Raw genomic sequence first — 16184 nt, 5'->3', positions numbered from 1 at the left:
TATAATAAATTATCCAGGGTTTCCGCACCCCATTTCATTACCGCCTTAACTAGGTCCAAAATAAAAAAAAAAATTAGCTGCACAAAAGGCTGTCAAGTGCATCTCGGAGAATAGCGCGTAGGCCTACGCGCTTCACACCGCGAGCGTGCACGCACGCCACACGGCGGAAATGAGATGCATAGCAGTTGATAAAACGCGTGTTCGTGAGAACTGTAAGTGTACTTATGTTTTGGGGTTATTTAAGCCTGTTATTGTATTAGTCTATAGTTCTTGCAAATTTAAAGTAAGTTAGCTGGTGATTTTGTTGTTTGAGCAACCTGCTAGCTAGGTTTCACGTGCCTGTTGATTAGATATAATTGTTGAGCGCTCTTGCTCACGTTATTTAAGTGCATTATTTACATGCTACAGTAGTTACACTCCTTTAAGATAAATGTAATTAATAGTGTGAAATAATCAGTTTTTCCAATTTTTGCGCCATCTATCATCGTTCGCCTGACGTTCTACAACATCTGCTTCAGTTTGTGTTTATCAACCCTTTAGTTTCACTTCATCACGCCGCTATTCCCGTTAGAGGTATCTGTTAAAAACATTTAATTCATTAATAATCTAGTATGTGGTTATTTTCTGTCATAGTTTCTTCAAAATTAAGTTTTATTTGAGTGTTTTAAATAAAAATATTTTAATTTTTATCATAACGCATACGCCCCACCCCTTTGATTGCCACGCCCTCTGCCCCGCCCACTCGTCAAACCCTACCACCTTAAAGGAATAGTCTACTCATTTTCAATATTAAAATATGTTATTACCTTAACTAAGAACTGTTGAATCATCCCTCTATCATCTGTGTGTGTGTGCACGTAAGCGCTGGAGCGCGCTGCGACGCTACGATAGCATTTAGCTTAGCCCCATTCATTCAATGGTACCATTTAGAGATAAAGTTAGAAGTGACCAAACACATCAACGTTTTTCCTATTTAAGACGAGTAGTTATACGAGCAAGTTTGGTGGTACAAAATAAAACATAGCGCTTTTCTAAGCGGATTTAAAAGAGTAACTATATTTTATGGCGTAATAGCACTTTTGGGAGTACTTCGACTCGGCGCAGTAACACCCTCCCTCTCCCATTATGAGAGTGAGAAGGGGAGCGGACTTTTCAGGCGAGTCGAAGTACTCCCAAAAGTGCTATTACGCCATAAAATATAGTTACTCTTTTAAATCCGCTTAGAAAAGCGCTACGTTTTATTTTGTACCACCAAACTCGTATAACTACTCGTCTTAAATAGGAAAAACGTTGATGTGTTTGGTCACTTCTAACTTTATCTCTAAATGGTACCATTGAATGAATGGGGCTAAGCTAAATGCTGTCGCAGCGCGCTCCAGCGCTTACGTGCACACACACAGATGATAGAGGGATGATTCAACAGTTCTTAGTTAAGGTAATAACATATTTTAATATTGAAAATGAGTAGACTATTCCTTTAACTAACAAACATTCTGCGGGAAACCCTGTTATCTATATGGTATTTTAAGCTAAAACTTCATATACGTACTCTGGGGACACCAAAGATTTATTTGACATCTTAAAAAATTATTGTGACATCTACCCTTTAATGTACACACTAACCAGGAGCAATGTGTAGTAAACTGTGACCCTGTCTGTGAAATTCAGGTCAAAGTCTCATAATCTAATTGTGGGATTAGGAGCATCAAAGTTGGCTGTGTCCAAAATAGCGCACTATTTGACGGAACAACCATTTTGTTGTGGTGTCCGAAATTATAGTGGACATTATCAAGTGCACTTATTCAATCCCATAATGCACCGTAGAAATGACTATACAAACGATATGCACTCAACATACATAGATAAGTCATTAGCAGCTGTTTCTATTTCTTATGCAAGTCCATATTGTAATGGTTCAAGGCGATATGTAGACCTGTGTTGCCAAGTCTGTGGTTTCCTGTGGAGTCGAATTACTTTAAAAATGTTTATATAGATTGTTTTTCCCGCGGGTTAAATGTGTGAGATTTTTGTTCTTCAGCTTTCAGTATTAAAGTGATACTATTTTATTTATGAAAGTAACGTTTTGGTATTTGGGAAAAGGTCATTGGGATAGATATGCTTGCTACGCAAATCTGGCAACCCTGTCAAGTTGGTTCGTGAACACACGAAAGCAAGATGACTGTGCGCCCACAACCATAGTGATAAGCCTGTATGATTATCAAATGTTATGTTAGATCCAAATATTATAACTGCTTACAGAATGCCACCAAGCTGAAAGCGTTATCTAACACTAAAGTACATTTAAAAGTTACTGTATTTTAAAAATCTTTAATATTAAGTTAATACATACATAAAAACAACACATTCTCACCTGTGAAAAGTTATCCAATTTTTTCGGGAATATACATTTCTGCAGGATTTACAACCAGAGGATCGGAAATGTATCCTGAAAAGCTGTGAGTGACATAATCAGACCCATTCTAATATGGCGAACGCCTCCTACATATGTGGAGCTCTCAAATGACGAATATATGCATACATCTATGCACAGCTAACCACTACCCCTTCACTGTAAGACGCATTCCAAATCAAATTGGCACCCGTAGTGCTTCCGACCCATAGTGTCTGAATTCACTCACTCGTTTTTGTTCACTTATTCAAGTGGATTATATTAGCGAACTAATGTAGGGAATAGTTAATGAAGGTATGGGGGTGGCTATTTCAGACACAACCATTGATTTCACATTGATTTCAATTTTTGATATGGCCTGACTCAGTCAATACAAAGATATGCAATATTACCAAGATTTAAAGGAATAGTCTACTCAATTTCAATATTAAAATATGTTATTACCTTAACTAAGAATTGTTGATACATCCCTCTATCATCTGTGTGCATGCACGTAAGCGCTGGAGCGCGCTGCAACGCTTCGATAGCATTTAGCTTTGCCCCATTCATTCAATGGTACCATTTAGAGATAAAGTTAGAAGTGACCAAACACATCAACGTTTTTCCTATTTAAGACGAGTAGTTATACGAGCAAGTTTCGTGGTACAAAATAAAACGTAGCGCTTTTCCAAGCGGATCCAAAAGAGGAGCTACACTCCACGGCGCAACAGCACTTCTGGGAGTACTTCGACTCGGCGCAGTAACACCCTCCCTCTCCCATTATGAGAGTGAGAAGGGGAGCGGACCCTCCAGGCGAGTCGAAGTGTCGCAGCGCGCTCCAGCGCTTACGTGCACGCACACAGATGATAGAGGGATGTATCAACAATTCTTAGTTAAGGTAATAACATATTTTAATATTGAAAATGAGTAGACTATTCCTTTAATCACTGTATATGAATGAGATCGCAATGGTCAATATGGCCGCCCTAGTTCCGCCTTCTATTAAAAAGAGCCAATCGCCAACTGTTAAAGAATGACATCCTCTGGGGGAGAGACCTGGAGGTGTTGCAAATATGGCAGTGTATAAGTACCTCCGAGGTACACATTGGTACCAAAGACTGCATATTAGTACCTCAAAAGTACCAGATGTAAACAAATCTGTACTAGAGTGTAATGTGTAATTTGAAGGAATATTATAGTGCAAAAAATTAGGGTCACAACACTTCTCAGAAATACATGTTCCATAACTTCAGTATAAGCATATCGTATTGTTTTTATATCATTGAAAATACATTTTTTCAAAAGGAGTAAATCTTCAGCAACTCGATCACACAGCAATACTGCTACTTGCATACCGTTACATGATTTACTGAAATCCCTTAACATATGGATTTTACAAGACGCAAAAGTTTCTCTCAACAGACTGTTCCACACACACACAGTAGATGACTGTGCTTAAATTCCTGCCAGTGCCTCCACCACACACTTTATCCTCAGCAGGCCATCTCTTTGAATGAAGGCCAGAGGGGTTGCTGTAGCAACTGTTGCCAAGATTCCTACTCAGAACTTTGAATAGAAAGGTACATTCAGTCATTATGTTGGCCAGGAGACATCAATTTTAAAAGTATGTTTGGATTTTGTCTATCAGAGGTAACTCGATGGCAGTTTCTCATTACAGTAGTTTGATTTCGTTTCATTTGTTAGCAGTGCATGATTGAAATATTTACATGGAAAGAAGTGAAAAAAAGTTTGTCTAGTCTACCAGAGACTACACTGCTCTTAGAGTAAATATAAGTTAAGTTATGTAATAATTCAAAGCCATGTGTCTATTAATAGATATTATCATTAGTTAACAGACTGTTGTCATTCCCAAATTTCTGTATATTGCAGGCTTTTATTACTGAAAGTGTTTTAAATTCGATTTTTAGAGCTTTTTATGTATTAAAAAAGGGCTGTCAATCGATTAAATTCTAGATTTAAAGGACAAGTTCGGTATTTTACACTTAAAGCCCTGTTTTCAGATTGTTTATGATGAAATAGAATGGTTTTGAATGAAATTTGGACATATGATGCTGGCCAGAAAATTTTCGGTTTCTGTGGTATCACACACACAATGGCTGCATAGGTGCACTGGAACAATCCTTCCTAAAATGCATTAAACTTTCATTAACAAAGACGTGAAATTCACCGAGTGGTTAGGGATGTTCACTGATATGCTCACACAAAAATCGGTGCAAAAGATGCTTTCCAACAGATGTTTTAGCATAGTTTTTGTCAACTCCATTGACTTGTATAGATGTGCTGTAAGGTACGTTATTACTCCGCTGCCGGAAATAGAAATGGAGTTGTTTGTATTCTTGCAATTGGCAAAGGTGGATTATCGCCACCAACTGGGCTGGAGTTGGTGGCGATAATCGGAAGAATGTACGGTTGTGAGGCGTTTGGAAAAATAGGTCCTCAAGTGATTTGTTGCTGTTTCCGGGATTCTGATTGGTTTACGTGGGCTTGAGCTTACACCGCCACCTAGAGGTTTGGTTTACTCTTGACGGCATATATGCACGGGTTATTTTTGAAACCGGAGAGGTTGAAAATAGGTTTATGAAAATAGCCGGTCACGTATACCTCTCTTAAAAACTGTTTTTACGTCAAGTAAGTCCTGCAATTTATTCTAGAATTCCTGCATGTTTTAAAACCGAAACCAAAATCTCAGATGCGCAAGTGGACGAACACGCATGCTTTGTATTTAAGCATTTAGGATGCTACACCTCTAAGAAAACATACAAATAAAGATCATTTCAGATGTTTAATGACTATTCAGAGCAATTAGGATCGCAAAATTAGACAGTGCGCGTTCCAACTGATTTAGACAAAAGAAAAGAAGAGTAATGATAGTGTTTGTGCAAATGCTGTTTATTTCCTTTGTGTTATTGTTTGAAGTGTCCTGTCTCAATATTTTCTCGTGCATGCTCTGTTGTACGCGTACTGTCCATGCACTGTGAAATCGTGATTTTGATTATCACCCACCCCTACCATCCACTCCAGATGACATGAATTCCACTGCTTCATTCTCATTGGTAATTGCTCCAGAAAGTCGCTCATAATTTGCATAAAGTTAAACATTATTAACTTTGTCGCACGACTGGACACGCCCCATCCAGTCGCCAACGGTCACTGTCACTCATGTCACCGGAAGTCGCCAAGCTTCCATTGAAATGAGTGAGATCGCGTCACTCTGCTACTGCTAGTCGCTGCTAGTCTGAATACAGCTTTTGGCTGGGTCTCAATTTATCCAACAAATTTAACGATGCAGTAATTGCACGTTAATAAAATGAATTTACGTTAATAGCGTGTTTATTTTGACAGCCCTAATTGAAATATAAAAGAAAATGTTTCATTTCCTTTCACTTTAGTTTAGCATAATACTTGATTTGTTTTCAATTTTCTTTAAAGAAAAAAATAAGCAGACATTTTCCTGAATAGGCTTGCGCCTATAAATTAAGTTACAGTATATACGATCACAGGCCACCGGTGTAATTATACTTCATCCAGTTCCTGATCTCGCAGCTTATACTTATACAATAGTTAATACTAACACCAAATCTCAGCCAACCATTGTTTCAAACTTCCCATTGGGTGGACCTGAGGACCATAAACATATCTTACTGGTCTTGTCGCTTTTTATTCTGTCCTTGGCAGTATCTCAATCCTGCGGGGCCATTTGGAAACTTTTTGCCAGGATTGGTTTCATTTAATAACCGTACAGAGTGGATAATTTCCTTGTACTTCTCTGGGCTTTGTGTTACTGTTTGTTTGGATACACCCTGATCCTGTAACATGGGAAATACAGATTGCTTCATATCCTGAGGAGGTTTACAGGTGTAATTCAGTGTACCAGACATGAAATTCTTTTGTTGATGTTCAATATGATCTTATTGGCAGGGGCGTTGCACAAGATCTCGGGCCCTATGCATAGGCAGTCCTGATGGGCCCCAATGACCCACCCCCATAATATTTTCCTGACTTTCAAGGGAACTCTCTTCCTTTGGGGCCCTGGTAATCAGTACTGGTTTTACCCCCAGTCCGACGCCCCTGCTTATTGGTCTTCATAAATAGAGATTGAACTCTGCATGCATGCAGAGTTTGACCAGGTGGACGCTGTGTTTCCAGTGTACTTGCATGATGCATACATGATGATACAAGATCTCATAAAACATGCAAAAAACACTGCATGGCGTCCTTATGAAATATGGATATGGCACTTTGTATGTACAGTAGTGCATCGACTTGTAACATCTTATTGATGCTTCATCTGACATCTTAAAAAACTATCCGCAGTATTCACAGAGCCTGCAACGTCTTTGTACAGCTCTAGCAATACAGCCTTTGTTTTCAGAATCTTTGATGGATGCTTTGTGACTGTTTAATTTACGCTTTGCATGCTATAGTCTGTAAAGCATCTATTGGCGAACACATTTGGAGTTATTTTAGTAAATGTCCTTGCTCTTCCAAGCTTTAAAACGGTAGAAAACAAGAATCAGGGAACAAATTCTGACTTTAAATCCCAAAAAATTACACCCACCCTCTACAGAACTAATCCCCACGGCTCAAAGGGGTTAATAAAGGTCCTCTGTGGGTAATCAATGTGATTTTCTAAGAAAATAGCTTTATTTCAGCCATATTGCCATACTTTATAAACTATAATAACTAGCTTCCTATGATGACGCCATCTTGGACTCTTTACAAGAGTAACTTGCATCGTACCTACGCTGAAAAAAAAATGATTCATTCAATTTACTCATTTATTTTTTTAAGGTAAGTGGTCGCAATTAATTTATTTAAGCTACATTTAAACAAAAAAGTACAAATACAAAACAAAAACTTTTGTTTAAATGTAGCTTAAAGGGATACTTCACCGATTTAGCATTCAGCTTTGTATCTGTAGAAACCCGGCAGTATTACTGAATGACCATGTTTCCCTCCCTCATTTCCCCCTGAGAGGAGAGATATCTGCATTTTGGTTCTGCAAAAAAGTCCTCCGATGATGTAATATGACGATTTTTGCATCATCGGAGGACTTTTTTGCAGAACCAAAATGCAGATATCTCTCCTCTCAGGGGGAAATGATGGAGGGAAACATGGTCATTCAGTAATACTGCCGGGTTTCTACAGATACAAAGCTGAATGCTAAATCGGTGAAGTATCCCTTTAAATAAATTGATTGCAACCACTTACAAAAATTGAGTACATTGAATGAAACATGTTTTTCAGTGAATGGCAACGAATGCTCGCTACGCTAAAACTCTCTTGTGAGTCTTTCGTAGTGAAAACAAACTCACTTCACTTCAATGCGTTTTAATAAACTTAGCCATCTTTGACATCAATGTTACATAATAGTGTGTGTGTGGGTGTGTGTGTGTGTGTGTGTGTGTGTGTGTGTGTGTGTGTGTGTGTGTGTGTGTGTGTGTGTGTGTGTGTGGGTGTGTGTGTGTGTGTGTGTGTGTGTGTGTGTGTGTGTGTGTGTGTGTGTGTGTGTGTGTGTGTGTGTGTGTACTGTAGAATGCAAATTAGGGCCAATGTTGCACATTTTGGTTTCACTGTTCAGCTCATTAAAAAGTTGTTATTCCTTTGGGGCTGCTACTAAAATGCTGTTAATGTTTAATCATGACCTTAATCAAATCTTTGCAGAGACCTGCATGTATACATCCTGTATCAAAGAACATTTTTCTAAATTCAAATATGGGACTCTGGACCCCAAAATCAGTTAAAGGGTCAATTGTTTTGAAAAAAACGCTGAATAGGTAAGCCTTCAATTGATATACACTGGTGACCATAAATATTGTTATCTTTGGTAAATATGACCAAAGAAAGCTGTGAAAGTGAATTTACAATGTTCCTTCAGAAAAATATAATGTTTCATTGAACATAAATAATAAAACATTTGAAAGTGAGGAGGGGAATTACATTATTAAATAAATGATTTTCTCTCATACACGCTGGACACAATTATTGGCACCTCTTTATTTAATCTGTTCTATTTGCAAGGATAACAGCTCTGACTCTTGTATTATAATGTCTGTTGAGATTTACGAATTTATGGCAGGTGATCTTAGATTATTCCTCCATACAGAATTTATCCAGACCCTTAAAATGTTGCTGCTCTCTCTTCTTTAGTCATATGGTTCAGGTCAGGGAACTGGGATGGATTGCTATGGCAGAACCTTGATTTTGTGAACAGTGATCCATTTTTTGTTGATTTTGATGTTTGTTTTATAGCAATGTCTTCACAATATTTAACCAGGAACCGTTATAAGATTTTTAGCAGAGAAAGACAGGTTTTGACTTTTCTATCTGTTAGTATTTGATATAATGCATGCCATGAAGCCATGTATCTGAATAAGATGTTCAGGACCTCTGGTACAAAAGTAGGTTGAAAACAATGAAGGTCCGGTGGTATATTAAACTGTAGACATAGAGCTCTTTTTATCCCTTTGTGCACCAAAGCCATCTTGTGTTCCTGCTGTCAAAAAAAAACTCTTTTTCATTTCATGTGGCCGCAAAACTCATTCTTGTTTAAAGGTCCAGTACGGCTGATGAATATGCTGGAGTTCGTTTTTTTGCATGAGAGCAGAGGATTTCTTAAACTGTGTCCCAAACAGCTTGGTTGTGGAGGTGCTGTTTTCATTTTTTTTATCTTTCTGACCCCAAGATTCAACTGATTTCTAAAGTTCTCCATCTGTGATCATTGGAGAGTGTTTGTCCACTCAAGTTATTCTCCTTCACTGAAAAAAATGATTCATTGAATTTAATAATTTTTTAAGGCAAGTGGTTGCAATCAATTTATTTAAAGGTGCAGTGTGTAAATTTTAGCGATGTCTAGTGGTGAGGTTGCGAATTGCAACCAACGGCTTAGTCCACTGCTCACCCTTCGTTTTTGAAACACATAGAAAAGGTACGGTAGCCACCACCAGACAAACATGTCATCGTCAGAGACAACTTAGTAAAAACATTTGTCCATTAAGGGTTTCTGTAAAAAAATGGCGGCACAAAATGGCGACTTCCATGTAAGGGGACCTTCGTTGTATGTAGATAAAAAGGTCTCGTTCTAAGGTAATAAACACATAACGGTTCATTATTAAAGGTCTTTATACACTCCTGATAATATAGTTTTGTATATTATTTTGCATTTCTGTCAAGAGATCCTTCTAAAAATTACACACTGCACCTTTAAGCTACATTTAAACAAAAAAGATTGGTAAAGTAAAATAAAATAAAATATAAAACTTTTGTTTAAATGTAGCTTAAATAAATTGATTGCAACCACTTACCTTAAAAAAATTGATTAAATAAATAAATCATTTTTTTCAGTGTTGCTTAGCATTAAGACAATATAGACCAATGTCCCTTTTCAGGCAGATTTGCAACATCTCCAGTCGAATAAATCGTCTTTGTTATTGCTCTGATTATGGAAATAGATGTTATTAATGGTTTAACTATTTCCTTAAAGGTGTAGTGGAGGATTTTCTCGAATTTTAGAAAAGAACCGCCTTCTTCACTTTTTAAAAAAATGCAATTGCGCAACCCTCCTGATTGACAACTAGGAGGACCAATAGACTTGATGATCCACCCGGAAAAAGAAAATCCTCGGCAATACCTTTAAAGCCAGTTGTAATCTTAGTTGTGAGGATATATCTTTGTACTAACTTTAAGTTGGCATTACTCAGTAAATTTAGTTAGCTGAACTACATCATCTTTTTATTAGTTTGATAAACATAAATATTTATGTTGTGACAACCTGTGATGTTAACGCAATTTTTAAGTTGGGTGGACTTTGGTCTTTGTTAGCCGAATTTACGATAGGTTGCGATAGGTTGACTTGAAATTGTACGTTTACTCAACTTTTTTTTTACAGTGCATCATAACTATAGTCTTTGGTTTAGGGATGCGTGATAATTTGCATGCGATAGTCATTGTGCATCTCGTCAGTGAAGCCGGTTCCTTGATTAGTAGTAAATCTGTATAAATTTCCTTGTTCTAATGGACATAATGGAAGATATTTTGAGGAAAGTTCGTAACCAAACCATCTGTGAGCCCCATTCACCTCCATAGTAAAAAAAAGAATAGGCCTACTATGGAAGTGAATGGGGCTCATGAACGGTTTGATTACAAAGATTCCTCAAATGTCTTCCTTTCATCAGAACAAGGAAATTTATACAGGTTTGTAACAACATGAGAGTGAGTAAACGATGACAGAATTTTCATTTTGGGGGGAACTGTCCCTTTAAGGTTTTGTGGTCCAGGGTCAAATATGAACTATGTGCATAACTTGACATTTAGAACATAAAGAATAATACATTTCAAGAAATTTGGTGTGGTGGATTCTTGTGTTTGAACCCTATGGGACATTGATCAGCCAATACGGGTTGTCTGCATTATATATAAAGATCCAGTGCTGCCCAAAAGGCACACTGAAATACCACCTGACCATCTAGTGAGCTCTACAGCTTGTTTTCTGTGTAAATAAAAGTTGCAGTTGTCATGACAATCAGCTTGCATGTTGGTCTATGTGCAAGAGAATCAACAATCAATTTTCTAGCACTTATATAAATTCAGTGTTGTTATATGCGCCATTATAAAGTCAGTTTAAATCCACCTTTGTGATACTGCATGTATTCTAGTAAGAATTTAAAGGGTTTAGATTTAAATGAAGATCACACTAAATATGTGACACTTTAGATTATAATTCGATTCTGTATTTTAATGCGAAATAAAATTTTCCTGTATTTTCTGGTTGTTTTCTAATAAATAGATTGTGAAATACTTATATTTGGTCACTATGTTATTGCAAAATCAACAAATCTAACAGTGGCATAACACTTTTGCACAGTACTTTCTACAAAACCTCCTGGCAATTCGTACCTATTTCACAAGGTGGCTAACTCATCTTAATTCTTACAATGTTCTATGGACTTTTAGTTTGTATTTTAATTTCCTGTTCCTGTCTCGTTATTGGCCCCACACACTTTAATGTTTCAAGAGTGACCACCATCTAGGGCTGGGTAAAAATATCGATTCATCAATGCATTGCAATTATTTGTTTCTCAATTCAATATCGATTCATCAAATCCTATTAATCGATTCAGCCCACCGGCCAGTGGCGGCGCTGTGGGCAACACTAGTGAGAGCAATTAAGACGCGCTTTCCAAAACAGCATGATTCCCATTTACATTTTTATTTTACTACTTAAAACGGCTTAATTCATTGTAGCGAGTGCTCAGCGCGCCTCCCTCCCTACCCCTCTCTCTCTCATGTTAAGTGCAGCGCCTCAACAGCGCGCGCCCCCTTCCCGAGCTCTCTCATGTTGCGTGCAGCGCGCCTCTCGCACATAAAATACAGTGAAAAGTATTTTAACTCTGTGTACTTTATTTTTCGCGTAAACTTCAACAGTCACGGATGTTACTGACAGAGAAGACGGATGATCGAGTTCATCATGACTTAACTAAAGGTTAACTGATGAGAAGAGCAACATCAGTACAGCCTCAATGTAAATGTATGGTGATTTTGTCAGATGTCCCATTTTTAGCAGCAGTTAAAGAAAGAGCTACTGGGTCGTGGGTCGTTTCTGGTTGTGTTTAGTCACTATTGTATAGACAACAGACCAGATAATATGTAAAAATAACATTCAGTTGTGTTAAAATGCAATATAATGTGACAGATCAAAGAGTAAAACACTACGCAATGATGTCACATGCTAATCGGCGTATCACCGCCACAGTCTTTCAAAATCCTGTGGGAAACACTGTAAAAATATACTCAGGTGCTTAATTACTTGTGTATTTACTTATTACTGAATCGATATCGAAGCAAATAAAGCAATATTTTATTGAATCGAAGCCTCAAGAATCGAATTGTGATATTCCTAACAAATACCCAGCCCTAGTCACATCCACATCTTTTTGGTCCGTTGTGGCGCTTAGACGATTACGGCTTTGGCTTATAAACGATCAGGTTTTTGGTTTTATTAAAGTGGGTAGGTGCCGGTAAAGCATTTGGACTGTTCGCAGTTTTTTATATGCAATATCTGGCAACAAACGGACAATTGATGCAGTTTACTTGACGCCTTTACTTGTGACCTGGTTGGGACCGCCCCATTTTAACGAAAACCCAATCTTGAAACAAACATAGACGTACAACTTTGCTGCTTCCCCAGATTTAAAAAAAACTATATCCATTGTTTTCATATGGGTGGGATCTTTGGGAAGCTGAACAAGGTTAAATTTCCCTCACAAACAACAATACACTTCTTTGGTGATGTTGATTTCGTGTCAGCTGTTGGTTGGTATGTATTTGCCTGTGGTTCATGTGCTATCTCAGTTAAAGTGCCCATATAAGGACTTCCACTGTACTTTCTGCACTGAAATTGCTCATAAAAGAAATAAAGAAAAATTGTTACATATCGTCGCTGTTCTTCCGGAAGCTTGTATGTTCAAATTCACTCTTTTTCAAGAAACAGAATAAACACTATATTTTTGAATGATTACACACTGTGTTGTCTAAGTTGACAAGCACTTTTAATACTTTTTATTGATGGGATATTTGCAAAACCCACTGACAAACATAAAGAGTGACCAATATTAATGAGTTATGGCAAAAAATGAAATTCTCAAAATATGGAGATACAAGATTTCGGAAGGACAGCGACGATATGAATCTTCCATGTTTGAAAAAAATATTCTGAAACTTGTAGGAACCATGGCGAAATGCATTCGGCACAGAAATACTCCGTCATACGCCCAACTGCTTTTTTGACACTTCTTTGACCCACTGCCATACACCCACATTCGTACGTTTTTGTACGTTTTGTTTTCAGCCCTGTGATGTTGGTGTTAGGGTGGGGTTTGTACATTTTTGTATGATTTGTTTCGTACGAATTCATACAAATTAGCCAAGTCGCACGCACATATATTTATATAAATGTGCATGTTTAACAGGCCGTGTGTTAGTGCATGCAATAGTATCTGCCCTCAAGCAAAGGTTGAAAGAGTCAGTTCTCACAGTAAATTTAACATGCCATGTTCAGTACCAGACTGCTCACTCAGGTTTAATACTTTATGTAGCCTGCAGATGGGAGTTAGTCTGCGAAAGAGATGAAATATACCCGCAAACACCATAAAGACCTTTATGTAGGACTCTGCGTCAACAGATGTACCAAACATCAGCGCGACGTGTGTACGTTTGTGATTATGTCTCTGGACAAGTGCATGTGTCACATCTGTGAGCGTGCAGCTTGTGTGTGTACTGTATGTCTGCTCTCGGTGTGTGCTTAAGTGTGATTGAACTTCTCCCCACCGACTGCCCCAGCGCCCAGCTGTCTGTCGGCTGCGGGATTACAGAGCGGGCAGATTACACCACTAATGAATCCAAACAGAAGGAGTCGTGCCAACAGCTGGGCATCCCCGGCTCCCCTAGCTCGACCTGCTGTGGTCTACTACTCTGTTTTCCAGCGTCAATGCATATAGAATTAAGTTCAATACTGTTGTTTGCCAGCATTTGTCATATCTCTAGTGATCTGCGTACTTAACGTACTGCTATCTGTGTCAATAAGCACATACTGTTTTCTATATTGGGCCTCATTCATGAAACTTTCGTAAATATATTATTAATTCACGCATAAAACTGACATTCCCGTACCTTGTCCTCTGGATTCACAAATACTTTGTAAATGTATTGATAGTAAAATGTGTGTATGTTAATGAATCCATTAATTCCATTGCATGCACACACTAAAGCTACGCAAATTACGTTTCTAGGAATGCTGTAATCCTCTGGACTCCATTCTTTGGATTGGCTACATTATATGGCTTAAATGTATAAGAGACTAATAGGCTTACATACATACCAATAAATAAATAAATGAAACTGTGTCATCAGTTTGTCAAGAAAAAAACAGAATGTTTGAATGTTTTATGCACCATTTACACGTGGTGGGGAGCATTTCTTTCGTACCAACATTTTGAAATACAAACTTTTTCATGAATCTGAAAATTTACATCAGAACGACTTTACAAATGATTTACACGTAAAATCGTTCTGTTTGTCTTTCATAAATAAAGCCCATTCTGTGTAAATATAACCTTGATGTCTTTAATAGTAACTAAGTAAGGTCATGTCAACGATTGAAATTAAAGTGAAATATTTAATATGCATGCGAATGTATGCATTTGAATTTGTTTTTGAAGTTGAGTACTTAAGGGGAAGATGTGATTGCATATCCAAAACTATAATGTAATGCAAATGGGGAACTTTAGCTGAATGCAATTAAAATGAAGGATGACCGTTAAGTCCACAAAATATTAAATCCATATTAATCACATTATATATTTGATAGCTTTGTGTGAACATACAGTAGCTCCACTGATCTATATAAATGACTGGATTGCGCATGAAGTCACAACTGTGAAGCCACCGCGCCACCATGTTGGTATACCCAAACATTCTATTAAAACAATGGACGCGATCAGATTTTAATGATAAAACATCACTTTACTAGTCTTCGTTTTTATATCTGAAGTTACCCTGTACATTATTACAACACAAACGTCCTAAGCATGTAGATAGTTATTTACTGAAAGTTGTACATTTTAATCAGTTATTATACATTCATCTTCATTACTGTATAAGATCAGCAGACAGACCGCAGCATATTTAGTATTAATGACAAACGTGCTCATTCTGAAATCTAAATAAATAATCATACTTTGTACTGTATGTGTATGCAATAATTTGCTGGTTTTGTAATTATCTTATCTAAACTTACAAGTTACCTAAACTTATTTAGAGAAATAACACTGACCGTGTAGCTGAATGTCAAAAAAAAACTTTATTTATACCCGTGTCATTAACAGAACGCAGCAGACACACTCACCTTAACGTTTTTTTATAAATCCATTTTCCTGCCCGATTAAAACATAAACATAGCAAATAACACCAGAATTAACAGTTAATTTACGTACACATATCCTAAAATTAATCTTGCGTGACTGATACGCTGTAAAGCGGGTGAATTTAAAACATGATTTTAAATGGAAGTCAATGACGCTCTCTGCCGGTTGGGTATACCAAGATGGCAGCTCGAACTCTGCTCTGGCTTCACCTCACGCTGTTACGTTAAGCGTTCTATGCGCAATCCAGTCATTTATATAGATCAGTGAGTAGCTCTCAAATCTTGTTCACGATGATATCAAAAGGTTTCCCATTTGTCTCGTAACTAGTGACATATAGGGGCGGTTTCCCGGACCAGGATTAGCTTAATCCAGGACTAGGCCTTAGTTTAAAGGGACACTTCACCCATTTGCAATAAGCTTTGTATAGTTAAATCCCCAGTCATGTTTTTGAATGGTCGTGCATCATTTTCTCAGTTGCCGCTGAGACAGGAGAAATACAGATTTCAGTGTTGCACTTCCTTCTTTCAATGATGTAAAAATCATCATTTTGCATCATTGAAAGCAGGAAGTCCAATATCTTTGTTGAGGGGTGAGACTACGAACACCCATTTTCTTGGTCAAATAGGCGCCAAATTCTATATGTATGTTACATTTTGACTACAAATATGACATACTTTCAATAAAGATTAATGTTTCTATGGGTGAAATGCTCCTTTAATTAGAAAATATAACTAGTTTTAACAAACATGCCTTACTAAAAACATTACCTGTGTGCATTTTGAGGTAAAACAAAGGGCACTGATGTATTTTAAGACATGTAAGTGGAAGTTGTTTTCAGTTTAGAGAGCTCTTTA

At 37.4% G+C, this 16184-nt stretch overlaps 1 protein-coding gene across 5 annotated transcripts in view; it reads left to right on the top strand.

The window, feature by feature from the left end:
- Window positions 1–16184, top strand: part of kalrnb (kalirin RhoGEF kinase b) — a 119829-nt gene that overhangs the window by 7959 nt on the left and 95686 nt on the right. The gene's annotated exons all lie outside the window — the stretch shown is intronic.

The sequence above is a fragment of the Misgurnus anguillicaudatus genome, chromosome 8, assembly GCF_027580225.2.
Source record: "Misgurnus anguillicaudatus chromosome 8, ASM2758022v2, whole genome shotgun sequence".
Classification (NCBI taxonomy): domain Eukaryota; kingdom Metazoa; phylum Chordata; class Actinopteri; order Cypriniformes; family Cobitidae; genus Misgurnus; species Misgurnus anguillicaudatus.
Note: the sequence above shows the minus strand (reverse complement) of the source record. Positions and strands in the feature narration are given on the sequence as shown.